We start from the raw sequence: 12,800 nt of genomic DNA on the forward strand, positions 1-12,800 counted from the left end.
TGGATGAGGTCTGGTTGAGACACCCACCAATTTCTGCAGATTGGGTTGGAGGACGCAGAGGGAACTGGGACTGTCCAGGGATGGGGTATCAGTCAAGCAGGAGAGTAATACATCAGGAGTGCTATGAAAGGCCAAGACCTAGCCGACTGCTATCTGGGTCTACCTGGGAGATGGGAGGAGCCCAATGCAGCTTGACTCTCCTTTCTGCCTGATGCCCCGCAGGATCAATACCTCCACTCAACACCTGTTGTGATCCTGCATGGTGCAGGGCTCTTCTTTGTGGGTGCCTTCCCTGCAAGGCCGTCTTAAGGGTATCTGGCGCCATGGTGCAAAAATCCCTCCATCCCCCCCCCACATTTCCCTCCCAGCGGGCAGCCTGGAGGGTGGCTCCTCCAGCGGGGAGGAGGCTCTGGGCGCAGCGCGGCCTGGCAGAGGGCAGCAAGCTGCTGCCGGGAGGTGCCACGTCCTGCCTTTCCTCGACCTTGGCGCCCTTCAGAACTTGGCGTCGTGGTGCCCCACACCACTAGCCCCTATGGTTAAGACGCTCCTGCTTCCCTGCAAAGGAGCTGCTTCAGAAGCAGCACTCTGCAGGATCTACGGTATGTCTCCACTCAACAACTGTTGCATGGTCCTGCATGGTGTTTCCCAGGATGCAAGCCACTTGTGAAGTAGCACCCTGAAGGATCAATTCCTCTTCACAACAGCAAGCTTGCAAAGGAGCATCCTGCACAACCTAACCCTCATCCTTGATCGGGAGGGAAGGAGAAGGAGTTGCAGCAGCATCTTCCCCTCCCAAGCATATGTTTAACTCATTTGGGGCTGGATTTGTGGTGGGGCAGGTGGTCCCTGGGTTGACCCAGATGGCTCCTTTTGGATCAGAGCCTGGCGGCAGATAGCCAGGGGGCAGCTTGAGCATGGAGGTTTCCCTTTTTCTAAATAGATTACTGAATATTTGTGCCAGACTGAAGTCCTTGGTTTGGTTGACTGCACTGTGCCAAGGTGAAATTAAAACATGTGGTCTGAACAAATGAACTGCAGGATCCAGAGTGCAGACTCATAGGTTCATTGGTGCTGTTGTCGTTCCAGTATCTGTATAGTCCAATATCCACTATAGCAGTCAGAAATGCAGAACTGGATGTGAGACGTGTGGCATTTCACACTGTTTGACAATCCTTGGATCTTGGGAAACAGAGGAATCACCTGAGGCAGAGAGAAATATACCTGTGCTTGCAGCATGCAAACTGTATTTTGTTGCAGTTCATTTAAAAATTAAAAAAAAGCATTCGTTAACCACTCCATTCCATCTGCAAAACCTTCCTTTTTTGTCAAATCTTTTTTGTTAAGTTTTACATTGCAAATTAAAATTCAAACATTAAACATGAACATAATCATTTAGAACAGGCTTCCTCAACCTTGCCCTCCAGATGTTTTGAGACTACAATTCCCATCATCCCTGACCACTGGTCCTGCTAGCTAGGGATCATGGGAGTTGTAGGCCATAAACAGCTGGAGGGCCGAGGTTGAGGAAGCCTGATTTAGGATTCCCCAAATCCTTCAACTCCCCTCCGTCCTTCCATGGTTACCATTGTCAATCTTTTCCTAACTGCTTCTCTTATTTTCTCTCTCTATTTTTTTTTTTTTAAACAGTGCATTTTAACCATAGTTTTTAATACATTACAAGCATTACTCAAATCCTGCCAGTTTTTAGTTGTTTACAGTGTTCTCTTAAATACATTATAATCCCCCCCCCCATTCCTTCTCGAAGTTCTTCTCTTTCTGGTTTCTGACTTTCCCGGTCTGTTTCGCCATTTCGGCATAGTCCATCATCTTCATCAGCCATTCATCTCTGGTCAGGTCTTTGTCTTCTTTCCATCCCTGGGGCAGTAATATCTGCACTGCTGTTGTTGCATACATAAATAATAATTTCTGCTTCTTTGGTATCTCTGCACCTAAAATTTCTAATAAAAAAGCCTCTGTTGTTTTTTTTACAAACGTTATTTTAAACATGTTTCCACTCATTATAAATAATTTCTCAGAATACTTTTGTTATCTTGCACGTCCACCACATGTGGTAGAACATGCCTTCCTTCTCCTTACATTTCCAAGAAACATTTGAAGCAGTTCTATACATTTTTGCTAATTTTACCAGTGTTAAATACCACCGGTACATCATTTTCATACATGTACTAGACCTTCCTACCAAGAGAGACAATCAAATACAGTGGTACCTCTGGTTGCGAACTGGATCCATTCCGGAGGCCCTTTAGCAACCTGAAAGGAACGCAACCTGCGTTGAGAGCCAGTGTGGTGTAGTGGTTAAGAGCGGCAGTCACATAATCTGGGGAACCGGGTTCGTGTCTCCGCTCCTCCACATGCAGCTGCTGGGTGACCTTGGGCCAGTCACACATCTGTGAAGTCTCTCAGCCCCACTCACCTCACAGAGTGTTTGTTGTGGGGGAGGAAGGGAAAGGAGAATGTTAGCCGCTTTGAGACTCCTGAAGGGGAGTGAAAGGCGGGATATCAAATCCAAACTCTTCTTCTTCGTCTTCGTCTGTGTGGGTCGTGATTTGCCACTTCTGCGCATGCGCATGATGTCAAATGCGCATGCATGAGCGGCGAAACCAGGAAGTAACTCTTTCCGGTACTTCCCGGTTGCCACAGGACGCAACCTGAAAATGCTCAACCTGAAGCAAACATAACTGTATCCTGATCCGCACTGACTCCCTTACTCTCAAACAGTTCTACGCTGATCTTGGTAAAACTACTGAAGAAAAATGAATTTGGAAGTTCTCAGGCTTTTAATGACCAGCTTCAAAAAGATAAATATATTTGCTAATTTCTTTTGGTGTTGGCTTCCAACCCACAAGACTTACATAAGTATTAAGCCTCAGTGTGCAGCCATGTGCCAGGTTCCTGTGCTTTAAGCACCCCATGCACTTTGTATCAAATGTATTCATAACACAAAGGACAAAGGCTGCTTGTGAACTGGAGTTTACTTTATCAGAATAGATCACATTTTGATGTAAGCCCTTAAAAATTCTAATTGATTAATGAGTTTCAGATGGTGGTTCGCCTTCTTCCTCCCCACTCCTCCTTCCCTTTAACATGTGCAGCATGATTCCAGCTAATCTGGGAGAGTTCCAGAACTCTGGGCTAAATTGGTTGCAGTATGGTTTATATGGATAATAAAATAACTAGAGAGAAAAGATTGAATTTCCTTGCAGAAATATAATTGTGCTTGCTGAATATGAGCGAGCTTATGTGTTATCCACTTATTTGTTATTGTTGTGGGAGGGGAAATAACCATTAAGATTATCCATCTTGTGTACCCTCAATGTAGTTAGAGTTAATTTGTATTTTCTTATATTTTATTCTCTGGCGTAGCCTAAGATCCAAGGATAACTTGAGCAGCAGGCTCTTAGTAAAGAGTATTCTAGTTCTTCAGTGGCTGCACAGTTGCCGTATTGTCTTCCACTCTCAGTATTAGGTGTGGAGGTGATCTATAACCAATTTTTGCTCAGCGTAGGGATGGAAAAAAATGTCAATCTCAGTTCTCTAAAGTTCTCATTTTCCTAGAATTAAATTCAGTCCTCAACATTTCCACATTTTTTTAAACCCTCATGAAAGCATTTTGTCAGCATTTTAATGTGCATTCCTCCTAATAAACATATTTTTGTATGCATTTTTAACTAATGGAGACATGTCCCTGATTGTCTTGTATCTTACTTTAGTACTAGGCCCCCCTTCAGGGGCCAATGGAATAACTTTTTTTTTTACCCTTTGGGACCTCCTTTTTTCATTGGAACCCTCCCACCTCCTTAATGAAGATCGGGGTGATAGGGCTTCTTCATAGGGCTTCTTCGAAGGAACAGTAGTTGCTTCCTGTTCCTAAGGAGCCCCTCCTAAGAGGAGCCACTTTAAATTTAAGAAAATTAGAAAATGTGCCTCTATTTTAGCAGGTTTTCAATTACTGGTGTTTGCCTCTGCTGTATTGTACTTCCAGTATTACAGTACTTTCCTAACATTTCTAGTATTATTTATATGGGTTTGTGTTTCTGCGTTTCTGTAGCATTATAGTTTATGACGGTGTCATAGTATGCTTTTGGTGCTTTTTGGCAGAAAACTATTACAACTGCTAGAAATAAATAAAGGTCTGGCTTTAATTCTGTTCACTAAGAAAGTCTAACGTTTTGAGATTCTCATCTTCCATTTCCCCCTGCCTACCCCACAGGGTCTCTGATAACTTAATATAGCATAAGGGGCTGCCTTATATTGAGCCAGCCAAATGGCCCATGTGGTCTGGTGCTGTCTTTTCTGTCTGGCAGCAGCTTAGCAGGGTGTAGTAAAGAGATCAGAAACCTTCAGCCCTTTAGATGCTATTAGACTACAACTCCCATCATATCCGACAAATGGGGTTGATAGGGGTTAGAGTGTAACAACATCTGGAAGGCCACAAGTTCCAGAATCACTTGGAACATACAGAAAAGCTGCAATAAAATTAATAAAAGCCACCAACTAAAAACATCTTGTGCTGTTAGCGTTTAAGAATTATTGGATACCAACATTTTATTCGGTGCTGGAAAAAATAAATGTGATGCAGTCCCTGCTGAGTTGTTTGGGATTGAACCAGGGCCCTGCTGCCTATGCTCTACCACTGAAACAATCCTCTCTCTTGTTCTGTGTGCCTCAGCTTATCAAACTGCCTGTTCTTCTCACTAGTCAGCTTTCCTGGGCCATCATTCCACTCTCCATCAATTGGTTTTCTTCACTCAGGCTTTGACCTGCAATGGATATGCCTCTGTTACTCCACTCCCTGCCTGGACATACTACTTCCTGTGTGCTCAGCTACCTATGGCTCAGATTTACAGTAAATAAACAATAGCCATTATGGCTAGTAGCCATTGACCGCCCGAGACGCCATGATGTTATTTGCATCAAAGTACCTCATGTGAAAGTTATAATTGGGGTTGCATCTTAATTTTCGGACTGAATCCAAGGTGATGTGTACACGTTGCCTAGATGCGTAACTTGCTCTTAGAAGCAAAACCTTGGTTCATTCATCATTAGGAGCTGTTGGCAATGTTATCCTGCCTGCGTAAGCCTCCGTTTGTGTGGAGATTCAAATCTCCTTACAACAATAATTACATTAGCTAATCTATATACATTGTGTGAGCACAATGTAAGTACTGTTTTATGAATATCGGATCCCCACGTCTCTCTCATTCCCAGCAACCTTCTTGGCAAGTTGCGGCATAGAACTGCAAAATGTGTGATTTTTCCTCATTCCTGTTTGAAAAGAAATCCATCAACGCTGTGAACCAAACCAGGAGGGAGACAAAGAGTCAGAAGAGTTTTGCTCTTTTCTAATGCCTTTTCTGTGTTAATGAGAACTAGCAGGGATAGCAGAAACTTATGTTAGACCCGGCTGAACTTCACTTTGGCTTCTGATCCCTCGCCGCTCATTTCTTTCCAAAATGGATGCTCTCCAGCGTTGTTACTGTGCAAGCCAAAGATTCTCTGCACTTGCAGCTGGTACCCCCCTCTGTTTAATTAGTGTGGTTGCTGCTGTGCTGCTCTGCAGCTTTTAGTCACTTTCTGAAAAGGATCTCTTCTTGTTTTCCTCCAGTGGCATATAACTAGGGCTGGCCAGTCTAGCGTCTGCTTGACACACAACCTTGACAGGACTGTACCGTGGCCTCAAAAGTCCATGCACCATATTTACAGTTATTAAAGCAATCTTAAATTATGTAAACTTTTCCTCTTTGGCAGTTTAGAGACTGATTAGAGATACGTTCAAGGCAGACGATGAAAAGCAAAGCTTGCTGGGAGGCTCAGTTTGGGCCACGGGCCAGGCAGAATGATACAGTTGCAGCTGTTGCTCACTACTGTGAGCCGGGTTCATTGCAGGGAATCGCCACAGCAGTACTCTTAAAAGGCACGCAGCCAGTCTCCACTCGCTTAATCACAATAAATGGTTCAGAGGAAGGCTAGCTCTGGCAGGTGCAATAGTGTTCTGCTTCTTAAAGTAATGGGATTCTAGTCCACAAGGAATCTTGCAGCCTCAAATATTATGATTGCATTCCAAAAGTTTGACTCTTAAAAGCTATTTATTATATGGTCCTTGTTTGGGGGTGTACATTCCCTCCCACCCCCATAATGTAGGATGCTAACTAATACTAGGCTATGCAATCTGCCCCCATTTAGCCCAGTATTGCCTAATCTGGCTTTCTGCCAGAAATATTTGCTTTCACCTGCTATTAGGTCTTTAAAAAAATAACAACAAAAAACTGGAAGTGCCAGCTTTTGAATCTGAGACCCAATAGGCATGCAAACCATGCATTCTGTTTTTCAGCTATGGTCTTTCTAGTGGGATAACCTGGAAAATGCTTCTGTGATCAACACAGAATTAACTAAGGGCCCATCTCACTGCACATTTAATGTGGGATACTATCACTTTAAAGATTCATGAATCCAAAGAATAGTTTTGACACCCGACACCCTTAACAAACTTCAGTTCCCAGGATTCTTTGGGGGGAAGCCATGCCTTTTAATATTATGCTTTAAATATATAGTGCAGATGTGGCCTAAACCTGTAATGTTCCACTGCTGCTGGTCTAATACTCCAATTTATGGACAAATGCAATACAGATTAGCTGATAGTTTATGCCAATATCACACCCTCTCTTGGTTGAGGAAGTGGATGCTGTCTATCCCACCCTGATTGATACGACTTGTGCTTTTATAGTTTGACAAATGGTGGAGGCCAGGGCTGCATAGTGGCTAAGAATGTGAAGCAGGAAGTCTGTGGCTGAAATCTGTCATGAGGGACACAGCTGGCATTAAAAATGCCACCTCAGCTTCATCCCTCCCCTTTCCTGTTTGCGGTATAGAGATAACAATACAGGGCCAGTTTACAGCATTGTTTGAAGGATCACAATGTATAGGAAAAGCTTTGAACACTCAAAAGTGCTATTTAAATGTTAACATTCATTGCAGTTCAGATTAGCGGGTGATGGATAACACAACATTCAGTTTGTTGTGGTTTGTGCATTATGATTGGTTTTGTAAGATTCACCTTCAATACAATGAAGGTAGTTACTTAGCATTGGGGGTGATAAATAGTGAAATCCTGTTCATGTCTATTTAAAAGTAAGTTCAACTGGATTCACAGCAATGGGACTTACTCCCAGGTAAGTAGGTATAGGATTACATAGGATTGTGATGTAAGGTACCAAACCTACGTCCTTGGTCGCTGCATATGTGGGACTAAATTGAAAAGATAATTTGCACAAGTCCTTGAACAAACCAGTTTCTCCCACCCATACGCGGCTTTAATCCACAGTTGATGTTATTACTTTTTAAAAAAAATATTGCAGATTAGTGCCAACAAAAAACCACCACCGCAACCCAACTTGGCTGCATGATAGCAAATGGTCACCTGACCTCTCTTGCTTACCCCTGGCGATTACTGACAAACATCAGCAGACAGTTTAAATTACTGGGCTGGCAAGCTACTGGGCTGAGCTACAATACACAGAAGACAAAATGCACTACTGTCTAGTAACATAAAAACCTCACTGTTTGGTGGGAGTGAATGGGGAGGAATGCAACCTTCCAGCTTGTTGAAACTGTTACATGCCATTAGGTGTACTGTAAACTATCCTGCCCCAAATCCTTTACTCAGACAATAAGGCTAAGAATTAGAGATGCTTTGTTACTATCCGAGAGGCGGGGCGGAGGGAAAGAGAGGGAACACATGGCATAAATAGGAGTGCAGCTCAACTGTGTGTAAATAAAGTCCTGTTCCCAGTAAAACTCCATTGTGAAGGAAACATGAAGAGGGGGCTGTTACTGAAGTATTAAGACACTGAAGAGGTAAGTATGTCAAGGGAGGGTTTTTAATGTTTGAGGTTTTTCCTGTGCTTTAACATGTTGTTGGAAGCAGCCCAGAGTGACTGGGGTGACTCCGTCAGATGGGCAGCATATAAATAGGAAAGTTGTTGTTGGTCTTTATTTGCTGGACTGAGGTAGTTCATCATATGTCACAATTTCTCTAGAAGCATACTGTCTTTACCTAAGTGTGTAATGTGTTTATTTTCGAGAAGTCCTGTTCATCTTAAAATCCAGAGCCACATGAGGGTATTCTGCAGTTTGATCTTGAAATTCATCATAGAATTGTAGAGTTGGAAGGGACCTAAGGGTCATTTAGTCCTGTAATGCAGGAATATGCAGGAATATACTCCCTGTAATGCAGGAATATGCAGCTTCCCCAGATGGAGATCAAACCTGTGACCTTGATGTTATCAGCACCATGCTCTAACCAACTGAGTAAACCAGTGTCATGTGCTTGCCAGTTTCCTGAGTGGTTCCACTGAAGACCTGAATAGTCTTAAGGGAGCATATAAGCAAGTAGATGTGGACAAGAAAGATTGGGGTTGAAATCCCTGCTTAGTTGTAGTGAATGACCTTGGGTTGTTGTGAGGATAAAGGTGGGTGAAGTCACATGCATGCTCTCTTCAGCTCTTTGAGGTATGTGATAATAAGAACATTGGAAGAGTCCTTATGGACTAATGGCCCATCTAGTCTGGCATCCTGTTTCCCATAGTGGCTAAACAGATGCCTATGGGAAGCCCACAAACAGAACGTGAGCACAGTAGCTTTCTCCTCACTCTTATTCCACAGCAACTGGTATCTGGAGGCATGCCGCCATCATCTCTTGTAGCCTTATTCTCCCTGAATTTGTCTCTCCCTCTCTTATCCAAGTTGGTAAAGGTAAAGGTAAAGGTACCCCTGCCCGTACGGGCCAGTCTTGACAGACTCTGGGGTTGTGCGCCCATCTCACTTAAGAGGCCAGGGGCCAGCGCTGTCCGGAGACACTTCCGGGTCACGTGGCCAGCGTGACATCGCTGCTCTGGCGAGCCAGAGCCGCACACGGAAACACCGTTTACCTTCCCGCTGGTAAGCGGTCCCTATTTATCTACTTGCACCCGGAGGTGCTTTCGAACTGCTAGGTTGGCAGGCGCTGGGACCGAGCAGCAGGAGCGCACCCCGCCGCAGGGATTCGAACCGCCGACCTTTCGATCGGCAAGTCCTAGGCGTTGAGGCTTTAACCCACAGCGCCACCTGCGTCCCATTTATCCAAGTTGGTGGCCATCACTAAATCTGGTGGGGGCAAATTCCACACTTTAACTATGTGTTGCATGAAGACATGATTTCTTTTACCTGTCCTGAATGTTCAAACATTCAGCTCCATTGAATAACTTCAGATTCTGGTCTTATGGGAGAGGGAGGAAAGCTTTTGTCTTGGATGACCACCTGTCATGGATGCTTTAGCTGAGATTCCTGCATTGCAGGGGGTTGGACTAGATGAGCCTTGAGTCATTTCCAACTGAAAATTTTATGATTCTATGCACTTTCGCCATGCTACATAATTTTATGCATCTCTAAAATGACCTCCCTTGTTTGCCTTTTTAACATACACACACACACACACACACAGACACACTTTTCCTCATAGGTGATCTGCTCTAGCCCCTTGCTTATTTTGTTTGCTCTTTTCTGAACCTTTCCTGCTCTCCAATAAATTTGCTAAGACGTGGCAACCAGAAGTGCACACATTATTTTATGGTTGCTCCATAGAAATAAAAATTGAACTGATGAACTGTAGCAAAATTAAATGAAGTAAAACTTTTGCTATTAGTCTCATAGGATTTTAAGTTCTATAAAAATATCACCTTGGTAAGCTATCCTGAATACCTTGAAATAAGAGTAGAACATAACTCAAATAATAATGGTCAGTATCCAATCCTGGACATGTTCAGAGCAGACCCACTGGAATCAATGGACCTTAATCCATCCCTTAATGACTAGCATGGTAAGGTTTCAGGTGAGTAACAGCAGTGCAGAACAGTTTGCCCAGTGTATTTTACTCTAAGCATAAATGCACCGACTTTCTGACAGAGCTGTTCAGCAGTGGAACAGTCTCCCGTGAGAGGTGGTGGGACTCTCCTTCCCTGGAGCTTTTCAAAAAGAGGTTGGATGGCCACCTGTCATTGATGCTTTCGCTGTGATTCCTGCACTGCAGGGGGTTGGGTTAGATGACACTTGGGTCCCTTCCAGCACTAAGATTCTATGATATTAGTGGACCACATCTAAGAGCTCTCATAAACAGAATGCTGTAGGTGCTGCTATGTTCAGTTTAGTAGCAGCAATGTTTATCATTTTTGTGGTTTGTAACAAACGAGAAGCGAAATAGTTACAATAGGCTGATGTTATATGAGGGTAGATTTTGGTTGAACATTAGGAGAAACTTATTGACAGCAAGTGCAATTAAGCCAATCTACTAATGACTAAGGGGCTGATGGGCCCTGCCTTGCTGGACTGTTTGTGTTGCTGATGGATTTCCTGCATCAAGCTGAGGGTTGTTTTAGGTTGTCTACAGGCTCTGTTCCAGCTCAGTGATTCTAAGACTCTATTTTGTGAGCTCTGTCTATAAAACATGGGAACATATGTTCTGGACAGCGTTTGACCACATTAAGTCCAAATCTGTCCTCCTTCCATTGCTTTTGCTTTCAGTTCCAGAAATGAATGTTTGCGTATGGGAGAAGAGTTTATGAAGGCAACAAGGTAAACCAGCCAGTAGTCTTTAAGAGAGAAAACACAAGGGGATGGTGCCCCTCTGCACTGTACATTTAAAGCACTACCATACCATTTTAAATAAACATGGCTTCCTTCAAAGATTTATTAGGAGTTTTTAGGAGACCCTCTGTTCCCCTCACAGAGCTACAATTCTCAGAGTGGCTTAACAACCAAGCCCTCTTCATGGGGAACTCTGGGAATTAAAAGTTATCAGAGGGGACTAGGTGTCTCCTAACAATTCTCAGCACCCTTAACAAGCTACAGCTCTCAGGAATCTTTGGGGTAAGCCATGAATGTTTAAAGTGGTGTGATATTGCTTGAAATACATAGTGCAGATGAAACTGATGTTTGGTGCCAGCAAAATATAATGCATAGTAATTTTGTTTGTTTTACCCAGTCTGGAAATTCAGTGCCATGGGTAGGATAATAAGGGGTCCATATTTTCCCCTTAGTGGCCTATTTTTAATTATTTAAAGTTACAAATTCAGTGTGACACCCCTGATTACGTGGCCACATGATATCCTACTCAATTTGCTCCAGTGATGTGGTGAATGGCTAGATTGTCCCTAATTTGCCTGGGGGGAAAAGGTGTAAAGGTATATCCTTTGCTTCAATGTGTACATGAAGCAGCATTGATATATGTGTAGTTCAGCTAAAACAGATCTCTACTCCATCTCTAATCCAACTCTCCAAGTCTAGCTCAAATGAAAAAAGGATTTTGCAACATTGCTGGAAAATGCTCCAGGGAGAGGAAATTCCATTGTTGTAGGACAGCCACTTAAAACAACATCTGTATGTCCTCTGCTAGATGATTTTACACATAGGCACATGGATATTATTCTAAGGAGGTTCCACGTGATTAATCTTAAAGACCGAGTGGGGTATGATAGGGGAAGGAAACTGGTTTCCTAGGTATTTAGGGCTTTACGCACCAAAAGCAGCATATTGAAACCAACAGGGATGGTTGTAGTTTTTTTTTGTAGCTTTGGGTCACAGTTTATAATGATCATTCAGATTCATAACAAAATACAGGTTAGAAAAACACAAACGTCCTGTAGAGTTGCATCTTGCCTTTACATATTCAACAAAGCCTCATTCATGTAGGAATTTAATCTACCAGATTTTTTAAAAGAGAGATCAAAACAGCTCCAAGGGACCCAATTCAGTTTATGACTATGGTGTTCTACAAGGGTTTTTAAAACCTGTTTTCCCCATGCTATTTTTCCTACTTAAAATGCTCTCCGGCTGATATCCCACCCTCCATGTGTGTCAAAGGATGCTTGGACTCAACCCTGCAATTCTTTAAGTTCTATGATATATCTGCATTTTTCTGGATGTTCAAATATTATGGGCAACGCTCAAATTTCCTAACTCATTTACATAGCAGAGACAGTACTCTAGATAGGCAATGAATAGCCAGTACAGTACAGTATTATTGCCTTGCAGTTAAGGGTGTGTGTGTGTGACTTGTTTGAGCATCTATGCCTCACCTTTCTATGATAAAATGAGATTTAACCAGCTTGCAAATTAACAGTATAAAACACAGCAAATAATAGAATCATAAAATTGCAGAGCTGGAAGGCATACAGAGGGTCATCTAATCCACCCCCTGCAATGCAGGAAACTAAACTAAAGCATCCATGACAGATGGCCATCCAGCCACTGCTTGAAAACCTCTAATCAGGAGCCCATTCCACTGTTAAACGGCTCTTACTGACAGAAAGGTCTTCCTGATGTTCACTCGGAATCTTTTTTTTGGTAACTTGACGCCATTGGTTCAGGTCCTACCCTCCAGAGCAGGAGGAAACAAGCTTGACCTTTCTCTGCCTATTTCTGCTATAGGTAGCCTTATATGTGTGAGTTTACATGATAAGTGAAATGTTGATGTTTTATAAATACCATTATCGTCTCACAGCAGGGAGAGTGAGCAGTGCTGCATGTACCCTGCAGTTGTTTGGCAATTGCACTAACCATTCTGATGCTTACAGACAAACCTGAAAGTGTGGTCCTTTGAGAGAGACTACTGGCTCCCTACTGCTCTGAGTTGTGTAACATGCTGGATTATTAGCTTCTAATCCTGTTGCATGCTGAAAAACCGTGCTGCTTTTTGGACCTTGCCCATTGACTGGGACACTATCCAGCTTCCTAGCTTGACTGATTCT

General features: G+C 43.1%; 1 protein-coding gene and 1 long non-coding RNA gene across 6 annotated transcripts in view; one reads left to right on the forward strand and one right to left on the reverse strand.

Moving 5' to 3' along the window:
• LOC310851363 overlaps positions 1–12,800 on the reverse strand; it is a 690,313-nt gene that overhangs the window by 210,120 nt on the left and 467,393 nt on the right. The gene's annotated exons all lie outside the window — the stretch shown is intronic.
• The window catches only part of GAS2 (growth arrest specific 2), a 116,359-nt gene that overhangs the window by 5,165 nt on the left and 98,394 nt on the right, over positions 1–12,800 (forward strand). The window contains exon 2 of one of the 5 annotated variants that reach the window (XM_083752426.1): positions 10,576–10,625. The exons of 3 other annotated variants lie outside the window; for them this stretch is intronic. The gene's annotated coding sequence lies outside the window, so the exon portion shown is untranslated. Of the gene's footprint in view, positions 1–7,679; positions 7,876–10,575; positions 10,626–12,800 lie in introns of those variants that run through there. One more of the 5 variants, XM_083752424.1, reaches the window with a different exon arrangement.

This window comes from Podarcis gaigeae, assembly GCF_964106915.1.
Source record: "Podarcis gaigeae genome assembly, chromosome: 1".
Classification (NCBI taxonomy): Eukaryota; Metazoa; Chordata; class Lepidosauria; order Squamata; family Lacertidae; genus Podarcis; species Podarcis gaigeae.